The 12074-nt window shown below is 43.7% G+C and overlaps 1 protein-coding gene and 1 pseudogene across 2 annotated transcripts in view; one reads left to right on the top strand and one right to left on the bottom strand.

Moving 5' to 3' along the window:
- LOC309550245 (uncharacterized protein) overlaps positions 1-12074 on the top strand; it is a gene marked incomplete at its 3' end in the record, with an annotated part of 2091994 nt that overhangs the window by 1150335 nt on the left and 929585 nt on the right.
- The window catches only part of LOC309548857, a 39282-nt pseudogene continuing 27693 nt past the window's right edge, over positions 486-12074 (bottom strand). Inside the window, exons 3-4 of the transcript in view lie at positions 4766-5895; positions 486-564 (exon numbers count right to left, since the gene is read on the bottom strand). The product of the transcript in view is annotated as an uncharacterized misc_RNA (transcript). The remainder of the gene's footprint in view (positions 565-4765; positions 5896-12074) is intronic.

Raw genomic sequence — 12074 nt, 5'->3', positions numbered from 1 at the left:
CCATTTAAAAACTGTCACCCGGCGGAGCAGGCATTCGACAGTCAGCCTTCCTCTTGGGCGGAGGTTATTTATTTTGGGTCGGCGGTGCATCGGTCGTTGTGATTGAGGATGGATCTACATCAGGGGACATTGTTTTTGTGTTTTTTTTTATTAAAGTAACTGTCAAAAACTGGCTCATGTCTTTATTTTTGACACATTTTTGGTAAATACTAGAGCAGAGTTGTGTTGGTTCCTCAAACCAAAGAGATGGGATTGTGTAGGCAGGTAACTTTTTTTTAAAACAAAATAATTTATTGTGCAAATAACAGAAATTGGAGAAGACAATCAAACAATATTATAGACTAGTGACAAACATTAGCGGTATAGCCGCTTGGTTTCCATATTATTTTATGCAGAAAAGGTGATTCAGTTGTTTACTGTGAAGACATCCGGACATATACCTTGATGATGCACATAAGTACTCGGTTACCAACCTAGTCTATGCATTACAGGCCCACGCCAACACTCAGGATCTCGCTGCAATACGGGGGTGCAGTGGGGGGAACCAGCTCCACATTTTTCCACCTAAAGCACAGCAAGGTACACTGGGGAGTGTTTATGAAGCTACAAATATCTTGTGAACTATAATTTTTTTTTTTTTAATTGTCTATAAGATATCACAAGTTTATTACAATGTCACTAATTTCAGATTTGTTCACTTTTTTAGAAATATTGGTGATATCCTTGAAAAAGGCTTTTTCCTATAGCCGAAACGCGTCGGAAACCATTTCTTTCACTCACATCCTCAGTCCGGATGTCTTCACAGTAAACAATGGAAACCAAGCGGCTATACCGCTAATGTTTGTCACGAGTCTATAATATTGTTTGATTGTCTTCTCCAATTTCTGTTATTTGCACAATAAATTATTTTGTTTAAAAAAAACAGTTACCTGCCTACACAATCCTATCTCTTTGGTTTGAGGAACCAACACAACTCTGCTCTAGTATATACATTAGGGATGATGGCAACCACTAATACTTTAAGTAGCTCCAAAGGCAACCCCCATTTTTGGTAAATGAGGGCCAGGATCTGGGGGCCCCCTTTTTCAAGGGGGCTTCCAGATTCCGATAAGCCCCCTGCAGACCCCCCTGCCCCAAAGCACCCCCCCCCCATGTTGAGGGCATGTGGCCTGGTATGGTTTGGGGGGCACTCACTTGTCCTCTGTCCTGGCCTGCCAGGCTGCATGCTTGGATAAGGGTCTAATATGGATTTTGGGGGGGAAGATACACCATTTCTTTTAAAAAAAAATTGGCATGGGGCTTCCCCTCAAAATCTATACCAGACCCTTGTCCAAGCATGCAGCCTTTTTTTGGCCTGGTATGGATGGGGTCTGGTATAGACGGTGGGGGCACCACGCCGTTTTTTCCCCATTTTTTATTTTCTCTGCCAACAATAATTATTTTTACATTCAGCTGTTTGCAGGGAAGCCCGCTGAGAGCTGAAGACTCTTTGTTGTAAAGGACGCCGTGGCCGGTTTCCCGGCCTCGCTTCTAAACAACCTATTGACTGTGCACTCAGTGGGATGTAAATAGTAAAATAAATAGAAGAAATGCAGAGCACACAAATTTGGGTGTTTTGCGAACATCTGAAGGGGCCATTTCGGGCTGAAGTTATGCTCGGTCCAAAATGTTCGCCCATCCCTAGTGGTGTTTAGAGAGAGGGAGAGGGTTGTTGGAGAGGATGCATGGAGTGCATAGGTGGGAGAATACAAGGCTGAGGGTGTTGCCACCAGAGTGAGTAGAAGCCTCTATCCATTGTGTATCCATTGCTTCAGGCCAAATGAGGAGACTAGACTAAAAAATTTAGAAGTAGCAGAAGTGTTTTTTTGTAACAGAGATGTTGAAGTCACAGAGAATGATTGTGGGGATTTCAAAGGGCCTGGTATGGACCGAGGGGGGACCCCCACATTGTTTTTTTTTTTTATTATTTCTATTGCAATGGCCGGGAAAATCAATTTAAATGTAATATTTTTCTTTATAAATGTCAGCTTTGCTGTAGCAGGTTCTATACACAGTACAGATACACCACTTTACAGGCAGACTAAAGGGATTCCCCAGGCTCTGTATTTAAAGGATTTTTTTCTTTTTTTTTTTCACTTTAACCATGATTTAAATCACTGCGCCTTTAAAAACTATATTTTGTAAAAAAAAAAAAAAAAAAAAATTTGCATTGATAGTATCAAAAATGAAAAAAAATAATAATAAAAAAAGAAAAACATGCACAGAGAAATTTCGGGTGTTCGTTGAACACTCAGACGATGTTCAAGCCAAACTTATGCCCTTCCCGAACCAGTTGCCCATCCCTACTCCCTGATTATCTCTTGCCTCGACTACTGCAACTCCCTCCTCATTGGCTTACTTTTACATATGCTATCCCCCCTTCAGTCCCTAATGAATGCTCCTGCCCGACTCCTCCACCTTACAAATGGCTCAGCATCTGCTACTTCTCTCTGCCAATCCCTCCATTGGCTGCCACTCACCCAACAAATTTAAATTAGAAATACTAACGGTAACTTACAAAGTCATCCACAACTCAGCCTCCAGCTACATCACTAACCTGGTCTCAATATTCCAACCAAATCATCCTCTTCAATCTTCCCAATATCTCCTGCTTTCTAGTTCCCTTGTCACCTCCTCCCACCTCCAGGACTTCTCCCGAGCCTCTCCTATGGAACTCCCTTCCCTAATCTGTCTCATTATCTCTTACTCTATCCACCTTTAGGTGTTCCCTGAAAACTCATCTCTTCAGAGAAGCCTATTCTGCCCGCACCTAACAAATGTACTTTTATTTTCTCCATCAGCCCATCCCCCACAGTTATTACCTTTTGTATCACTTGACCCTCCCTCCTAGATTGTAAGCTCTAAAGAGCAGGACCCTCCGATTCCTCCTGTATTGAATTTTATTGTAATTGTTCTGTTTGCCCTAACATTGTAGAGCCTGCGCAAACTGTTGGCGCTTTATAAATCCTGTATAATAATAATATATGACTGCCTAGTCCAGCCTTTCTCAGCCAGGGTTCCTCCAAAGGTTCCTAGGGGTTCCTTGTCACTTCCTTGGGCTGTATATGGAAGTGTCACCTACCAGACGTTTCTGGATACTGAAGTTTGTCATCATTGCACCGACACACACAATTACATTATTTAATTTATTATATTTTTTATTATAATTTTAATTTTAAACAAGAGTGCAGAAATAAATCAATAAAATAGTAAAAGAAGAAAAAATCCAATTGGACAGGAAAATGACTTGTCTGGAATGTGGAGGCGGAGTCGGTAATAATTTGTGTACAATACAATACACAATGTGTTACATTATTATAACAAAGTATTGTAGAAAAGATCACACCATAGAAAATGGGGGAGAGGAAAAAATAAACCCGGATATGAAGGTGACATTTGTGTACGAGGAACACCTTAACAATTACCACCATTTTATTCTCCAGGGCCTCTGCTTTCAGAAAATTTATGTTTGGGGGTTTTATCTAATCTTCAGGCCCAAAATCTGCATTTTACCATGGGTGCAAAAATAATGCAAACACAGCTCTGGTATTTATGTCCTTCAATGTGCACTATACTCATAAATACATGGGTGTGATCTCAGGGATTAGTATGCCCCCCCCCCCCCCCCCCGACACAGGAAACTAAGGGGTCTATGCAAAGAATATGTTGGGTGAGTGTGACAAGCATGTGTCCAGCCGTGACAAATTCTGGCTGTATTCTAATAAACACAGTGATTTCTTATAATCGTCAGCTCCAACTAGTGGCCATAATGAGGTATTAGTTCCAAAATACCTCAATCAGGAAAAATAGTTCAATGCCGCATTATGGCCACTAGATGGACCCAATGATCATAGAAAATCACTGAATTAAATAAAATAATACTAACATTTGTCATGGATGAATGAATGCGTGTCATATTTGTTCATCTATTTTAAAAAAATAAACATGTAAGTGAAGTGGTAACTATTGAGCCAATCCCTTCATCAAACCACACATAATATCTCCCTTCAAGGGGAAAACAGAAATTATTTACAGAAAATCAAACAGTATAAATATTTTCCAACCAATACCCTCCACCCAGACAAGATATGTAGAAATATAAAGACAAGCGGTGTTACCTCTCGTGCCGCACTCCGCCAAGCCACCCAAACCCACACAGGAGCAAAGGAAAAAAGTTCTCACCTAGTTTATCTCCGAGTTCTCCTTCCCTCCTGTTGGGGGATGGGAGAAGGATAGACTGAAGACAGAGAGACATGCTTCGGGGTTACCACTGGTAAGTAGAGCCTTGAAATAAAGGACATCAACTTCAGAATCTCTGTCTTGTCTGTGTAAAGTTTACTGATAAAGATATATGGGATCTCACAGCTTCTAGCTCTTTAACCCGCTATATCATTATCAGTAACCGTCACACAGACAAGCAAGACATTCTGAAGGGCATTCCTTCATTTCACGGCTCTATTTACCACTCTACACCCCAAACTTTACTCAGCCAATGAAAAGCCAACACGGTACAACACTTCATCCATGTCTTTGGTGATCTCTGATCTCCTTATCAACTGTTTCTTACATCATGAAGATCAGCCATGGAGTAGATCTGAGGTGTATATCAGGGTGTGCTTCTTCCCCACATGTCCACCAACATTCATATAGAAGACATTTTCCGCACTCAAGGCACTCATACACCGCAAGGGTTGTGTGGGATCCCTGATGTACAGGAAGACAGGACTTCAGTGACAGGAATATGGCTTCTCCCCCATTAGTTCTCTGAGGTGTGTAAAGACTGGACTTCTGTGAAAAACATTTCCAACACTCAGGACAAGAATACGGCTTCTCCCCCGTGTGAGATCTCTGATGTATGTAAAGATTGGACTTCTGTGAAAAACATTTCCCTCACTTAGGACAAGAAGATGGCTTCTCCCCCGTGTGAGTTCTTTGATGTCTGGAAAGAGTGGACTTATTTGCAAAACATTTCCGGCACTTAGGACAGGAATACGGCTTCTCCCCCGTGTGAGATCTCTGATGTATGTAAAGATGGGATTTCTGTGAAAAACATTTCCCGCACTCAGGACAACAATACGGCTTCTCCCCCGTGTGAGATCTCTGATGTGTGTAAAGACTGGACTTCTGTGAAAAACATTTTCCACACTCAGGACAACAATACGGCTTCTCTCCCGTGTGAGATCTCTGATGTTTGTAAAGACTGGACATATGTGAAAAAAAATTCCCACATTCAGTACAGGAAAACAGTTTCTCCCCCGTGTGAGATCTCTGATGTGTATAAAGAGTGGACTTCTGTGAAAAACATTTCCCACACTCAGGACAGGAATGCGGCTTCTCCCCCGTGTGAGATCTCTGATGTGTGTGAAGATGAGACTTCCGTGAAAAACGTTTGCCGCACTCAAGACAGGAAAACTGCTTTTCCCCCGTGTGAGATCTCTGATGTCTGTAAAGATGGGACTTCAGTGAAAAACATTTCCCACACTCAGGACAGGAAAACGGCTTTTCCCCTGTGTGAGATCTCTGATGTCTGTAAAGATGGGACTTCAGTGAAAAACATTTCCCACACTCAGGACAGGAAAACGGCTTTTCCCCCGTGTGAGATCCCTGATGTGTGCGAAGATGAGACTTTCGTGAAAAACATTTCCCACACTCAGGACAGGAAAACGGCTTTTCCCCCGTGTGAGATATCTGATGTGTGCGAAGATGATACTTCCGTGAAAAACATTTCCCACACTCAGGACAGGAAAACGGCTTCTTCCCTGTGTGAGATCTCTGATGTGTGAAAAGAGAGGACTTCTGTGAAAAACATTTCCCACACTCAGGACAAGAAAATAGCTTTTCCCCCGTGTGAGATCTCTGATGTGTGTAAAGAGAAGACTTCTGTGAAAAACATTTCCCACACTCAGGACAGGAATACGGCTTTGTCCTGATGTGAGTTATTTTATGTTTATTAAGATGGCTTTTAAAATGGAAACACTTCCCGCACTCAGTACAGGAAAACCCCTTATCTGTTGGAAGGACGGCACCGTCCCTCACAGTCTGAGGTTCCTCAGGATAAGAGGAATACGATGGTCCGGCACTGTCCCTCACAGCCTGAGGTTCCTCAGGATAAGAGGAATACGATGGTCCGACACTGTCCCTCACAGTCTGAGGTTCCTTAGGATAAGAGGAATACGATGGTCCGGCACTGTCCCTCACAGTCTGAGGTTCCTCAGGATAAGAGGAATACGATGGTCCGACACCGTCCCTCACAGTCTGAGGTTCCTCAGGATAAGAGGAATACGATGGTCCATCTACACTGTGTGGTGCCGGATGGACATTTGAGGTAGCCGGGTTTTCTCCTGGACTATACTGTGTGATGTCCTCATCTTCTACTTTACAGTCTGGAGACAAAGTGAGACAATCCTCTGAGGTTTTCCTCATCTCCTGTTCATCTACTAAAATAGAAATAAAAAGATTATTACTAGACATCAGCAGATCGGTTCCCCTAAACCAGGACTCCACCCACATCAGGCAGCTTTGTCTCTGAGGATCTTACAATTCAACCCTCAAGGTAACTAGTAAATGGTAGAGGGTGACTAGGTGTTCTAGGAACCACATCCGGATCCGGGTCACGGCACCAATGTAGTGATAATGTAGTGATATAATATATTTGTAATAGTGGTATTAATTATTTATATAATGCAAGTTATTCTTGCAACGACCCAGTTCTTCCAGAGAGATGCATTTATTGAGACTTCACAAAAGAATAAAGATATTTGCAACAGATGACAAAATCCAACAGAGTAAATAGCAGCCTTCAGAGTCCCATTCCTAAGCCTGTGCTCTCATCCTCATGTATGAATGTGTGTGTATATGTGTGTGTGTATAAAAAGAAAGAATGACTGCCAGCTCCTGAAATACCAGTGTGACATTGGGGGGGGGGGGGGGGGGTTCTGCTAGGTCAACCCAACATACTCTTTGATATCACTGTGAAAAGATCCCACTTGTAATGTTTACCAGGTAAACAATCCACCATTTCCCCTCAAGTTACCATCAATAAATACCTTTTGTCAGGCCAAAAGCCAATCTACATTTTACGACCCCCTGCGAGTAACTCCTCAAGTCTTCTGATATGTAAAGTGCAACTTGCCTTCCAGCTGTATTAGGCCATAATCCACAAACCTATGTTCACATTAAAAAGACTATGTGTATGTATATCTGTGTATATATATATATATATATACAGGGAGTGCAGAATTATTAGGCAAATGAATATTTTGACCACATCATCCTCTTTATGCATGTTGTCTTACTCCAAGCTGTATAGGCTCGAAAGCCTACTACCAATTAAGCATTTTAGGTGATGTGCATCTCTGTAATGAGAAGGGGTGTGGTCTAATGACATCAACACCCTATATCAGGTGTGCATAATTGTTAGGCAACTTCCTTTCCTTGGGCAAAATGGGTCAAAAGAAGGACTTGACAGGCTCAGAAAAGTGAAAAATAGTGAGATATCTTGTAGGCATGTGACGGTATCAGATTTTCATGCTGCGATTAATTGATTAGGGTTTTGCCGCGGTATACGGTATTATCACGGTATTCAATTATTACACTTAAATTATTAAATTTCCACCTCACTTCAATTTCATTGCTGAATTTAGGGACTTTGGTTCACTTTTGCACATTATTATATAGTCAGTCAGTACAAACTCTGTGAACCAGGCCTAAAATAATCCATCAAGCAGTGTCTGGCCTACCTGGTGATGACTGGTCCTGGCGCTCGGCTCCGATCTGATAGCCTGGTCATTAGGGGCTAAATCCTTGCGGTCCAGAAGTGGTTAAACCCTGCAGGACCGTATCATGTGAATCAGGCCTAAAGCAATAGTAAAGTAATTTCCAAATAAAAACACCGCTCCTCCTGCAGGTTTAACCACTTCTGGACTGCAAGGATTTGCCCTCTTAATGACCAGGCCATCGGATCGGAGCCGAGCACCAGGACCAGTCATCACCAGGTAGGCCAGACACTGCTTGATGACTATATAATAATGTAATGTGGGCTGCTAGGCCTGTGTATGTATATCTATCTATCTCTCCTATCTATCTCTCCATCTCTCTATCTATCTCTCCATCTCTCTCTATCTATCTCTCCATCTCTCTCTCTCTATCTATCTATCTATCTATCTATCTATCTATCTATCTATCTATCTATCTATCGACAGTATATGGTAAAATTACTTGCAGAGACTTGCTTGTAGAAGGCACTGTGTCTCTCTGAGCCCGGGAAAGAAGCATGTGGGTGTGTGCCGTCTGATTGGTTACAGGGAGGAGCTAAGTCTCTCACTCTAGGATCATATTACCAGAGCTGTTTCTATTGAGTGAGTGAATGAGTCATCCAGCTCACTGAAATGTATCAATTCTAAAGTCAGGCAGACTTGACAGAGAACCCGGTATTTTAAAAATGCCACAATAACAATACCGTGGGTATGCAATACCGTGATATATCGAATTACCGAAAACCGGCATATGTCTAATATCTTGCAGAGGGATGCAGGACTCTTAAAATTGCAAAGCTTCTGAAGCGTGATCATCGAACAATCAAGCATTTCATTCAAAATAGTCAACAGGGTCGCAAGAAGCGTGTGGAAAAACCAAGGTGCAAAATAACAGCCCATGAACTGAGAAAAGTCAAGCGTGCAGCTGCCAAGATGCCACTTGCCACCAGTTTGGCCATATTTCAGAGCTGCAACATCACTGGAGTGCCCAAAAGCACAAGGTGTGCAATACTCAGAGACATGGCCAAGGTAAGAAAGGCTGAAAGACGACCACCACTGAACAAGACACACAAGCTGAAACGTCAAGACTGGGCCAAGAAATATCTCAAGACTGATTTTTCAAAGGTTTTATGGACTGATGAAATGAGAGTGAGTCTTGATGGGCCAGATGGATGGGCCCGTGGCTAGATTGGTAAAGGGCAGAGAGCTCCAGTCCGACTCAGACGCCAGCAAGGTGGAGGTGGAGTACTGGTTTGGGCTGGTATCATCAAAGATGAGCTTGTGGGGCCTTTTCGGGTTGAGGATGGAGTCAAGCTCAACTCCCAGTCCTACTGCCAGTTTCTGGAAGACACCTTCTTCAAGCAGTGGTACAGAAAGAAGTCTGCATCCTTCAAGAAAAACATGATTTTCATGCAGGACAATGCTCCATCACACGCGTCCAAGTACTCCACAGTGTGGCTGGCAAGAAAGGGTATAAAAGAAGAAAAGCTAATGACATGGCCTCCTTGTTCACCTGATCTGAACCCCATTGAGAACCTGTGGTCCATCATCAAATGTGAGATTTACAAGGAGGGAAAACAGTACACCTCTCTGAACAGTGTCTGGGAGGCTGTGGTTGCTGCTGCACGCAATGTTGATAGTGAACAGATAAAAACACTGACAGAATCCATGGATGGCAGGCTTTTGAGTGTCCTTGCAAAGAAAGGTGGCTATATTGGTCACTGATTTGTTTTTGTTTTGTTTTTGAATGTCAGAAATGTATATTTGTGAATGTTGAGGTGTTATATTGGTTTCACTGGTAAAAATAAATAATTGAAATGGGTATACTGTATATTTGATTTTTGTTAAGTTGCCTGATAATTATGGACAGTAATAGTCACCTGCACACAGAGATATCCCCCTAAAATAGCTAAAACTAAAAACAAACTAAAAACTACTTCCAAAAATAGTCAGCTTTGATATTAATGAGTTTTTTGGGTTCATTGAGAACATGGTTGTTGTTCAATAATAAAATTAATCCTCAAAAATACTCATTTGCCTAATAATTCTGCACTCCCTCTATATATTTATACACATACATATACAGAATATCCTATATAAATAATGCAACAATGGTGCCCTCTGCATGAGCAGGCTAGGTAGTGAAACTTCATTAAAGAAACTTTAGCTAGACACACCCTTAGGGGCTGTCCCTTCAGACATTACCCCAGACACATAGAGCTTACTAATCAGTTTCGTAGCAAGCAGTACAGGAAATACAACCAACCCCAAAATAGAGGGGCGGGGGCTGCGTCTGTCAGAGGACTCAGAGAAAATAAGTTTACGGTAAGTTCTTACAAAAATTCTATTTTCTCTTACGTCCTCCTAGTTTCATCACAATTGGGATGTCCCAAAGCAGTGTAGATGTGAGTGGTGGGAACAAATGCAACCAACAAAACAGTAACGTGTCCACAAGGCCAGAAAAAAACGTAGCCAACAGGGCAACAGAAGCTCAACCAACAGGAGCTAACCTAAGAAACAAAAATTTTCCCCAGGAAGAGAAAAGCAAGTCTCTTCAACAAACCGCAGCCTGTAAAACTCAAAGGAAGCATCTGAGGACGCCATCACGTCAATCTTGTAGAATTTGGTAAAAGTGTGCACAGACGACCAGGTCGCCGCTTTACACACCTGAGCCACAGAAGCCTGATGGCGAAAAGCCCAAGAGGCACTCATAACTCTAGTAGAATGCCCTCACAGGGAAAGGAGGAACCTGACCCTTCAGTGAATAGGCCTGCACAATAGTCTGGCTGATCCATTTGAAAATGGTTGCTGCGTCAAACCCTTACGAGGTCCCTCAGGAAGGACAAACAGGGAACCAGACTACCTAAAAGAGTCCGTGCTAACAGGTAAACCCTGATCGCCCGGACCACATCCAGCGAATGCAAAGCAAATTCCTTGGGATGCTAGGGCTTTGCACAAAGCGAAGGCAAAACGATAACCTCATTGAGGTGGAAGGCAGACACCACCTTAGGGAGAAAGGATTGGCTGGATCGCAGAACTACCTCATCCCCATGAACGACCAGATAAGGCAAACGGCAGGACAGAGCCGCCAACTCAGACACACTGCGAGCAGAGGTAATAGCCACCAGAAAAGCAACGTTCTGGGAAAACACAGGCAGAGAGATTTCTCTGATATTTTCAAAGGGGGTCATTGCAAAACGGACAAAACCATATTCAGATCCCACGGAGGCAAAGGGGATCTCCTAGGAAGAGCCAGATGAGGCACCCCTTGAATAAAGGTGCGAATAAGTGAATTAGTTGCCAAGGAACGCTGGAAGTAAACGGCCAAGGCCGACACCTGACCTTTAAAACGCCAAACGTTGGTCCACTCCTTTCTGCAAGAAAGCCAATACCCCCGCCACCGAAAAAGGAGCGAGGATGTAACCCCTGCGACTCACACCAGGCAAAGAATGCCTTCCAGGTACGATAACTCTTCCTGGAGACAGCCTTCAGAGCGCTCAGCAAGGCAGGAATCACCGCATCGGAGAGACCTCTGACTCTCAAGCCGTTAAAGCCAGAGACCAGAAAGCAGGATGGAAGACCAGCCCCTGAGACAGCAGATATTCCCTCAGAGGCAGCCACCACAGAGGCTCGACAACCATCTTTACAAGGTCTGTGTACGAAGACCGGCGAGGCCAGTCTGGGGCCACCCGAATTACCTGCTCCTCTTCCAACGCCAATCTGCGGAGGAACTCTGACAACAGTTGAATCGGAGGAAAGGCACAAAAAGCAGCAAATACCAGTGCCAAGGCACAACCAACGCGCCAGAGGATCTCGAGCCCTGGCCACAAACCTTTCAACCTTTCTGTTCAGACGAGACGCAAACAGATCCACTTCCGCTGTCCCCCACCGGGATCGGAACACCTCTGGATGCAGGGACACTTCCCCCTGATCCAAGGACTGACGACTCAGATAGTCCGCCTGCCAGTTCTCCACTCCAGGAATGTGAACAGCGGAGAGAGCTGGAATGAGTGCCTCGGCCCAAGTCAGAATTTCAGCCACTTCCTGGGCCAGCCAGGCACTCCTGGTGCCCCCTTGATGATCGACGTAAGCCACAGCCTTGGCATTGTTGGACTGTACTCGAACTGGGAGACCGTGCAGCCGAGGCGCCCAAAGGAGCAAACAGAGAATGAACGCCATGAGCTCCAGGACAGAGATCGGTGAGAAGGATCGACAGATCGCCCAACAGGGTCGGGTGATAACCCGCTCTCAACAGGAAATCGTCCAGATACCCGAATCGGG

The sequence above is a fragment of the Pelophylax lessonae genome (assembly GCF_965119305.1).
Source record: "Pelophylax lessonae genome assembly, chromosome: 3".
NCBI lineage: Eukaryota > Metazoa > Chordata > Amphibia > Anura > Ranidae > Pelophylax > Pelophylax lessonae.
The sequence above is the reverse complement of the archived record's forward strand: the minus strand, read 5'-3'. Positions and strand labels throughout refer to the sequence as shown.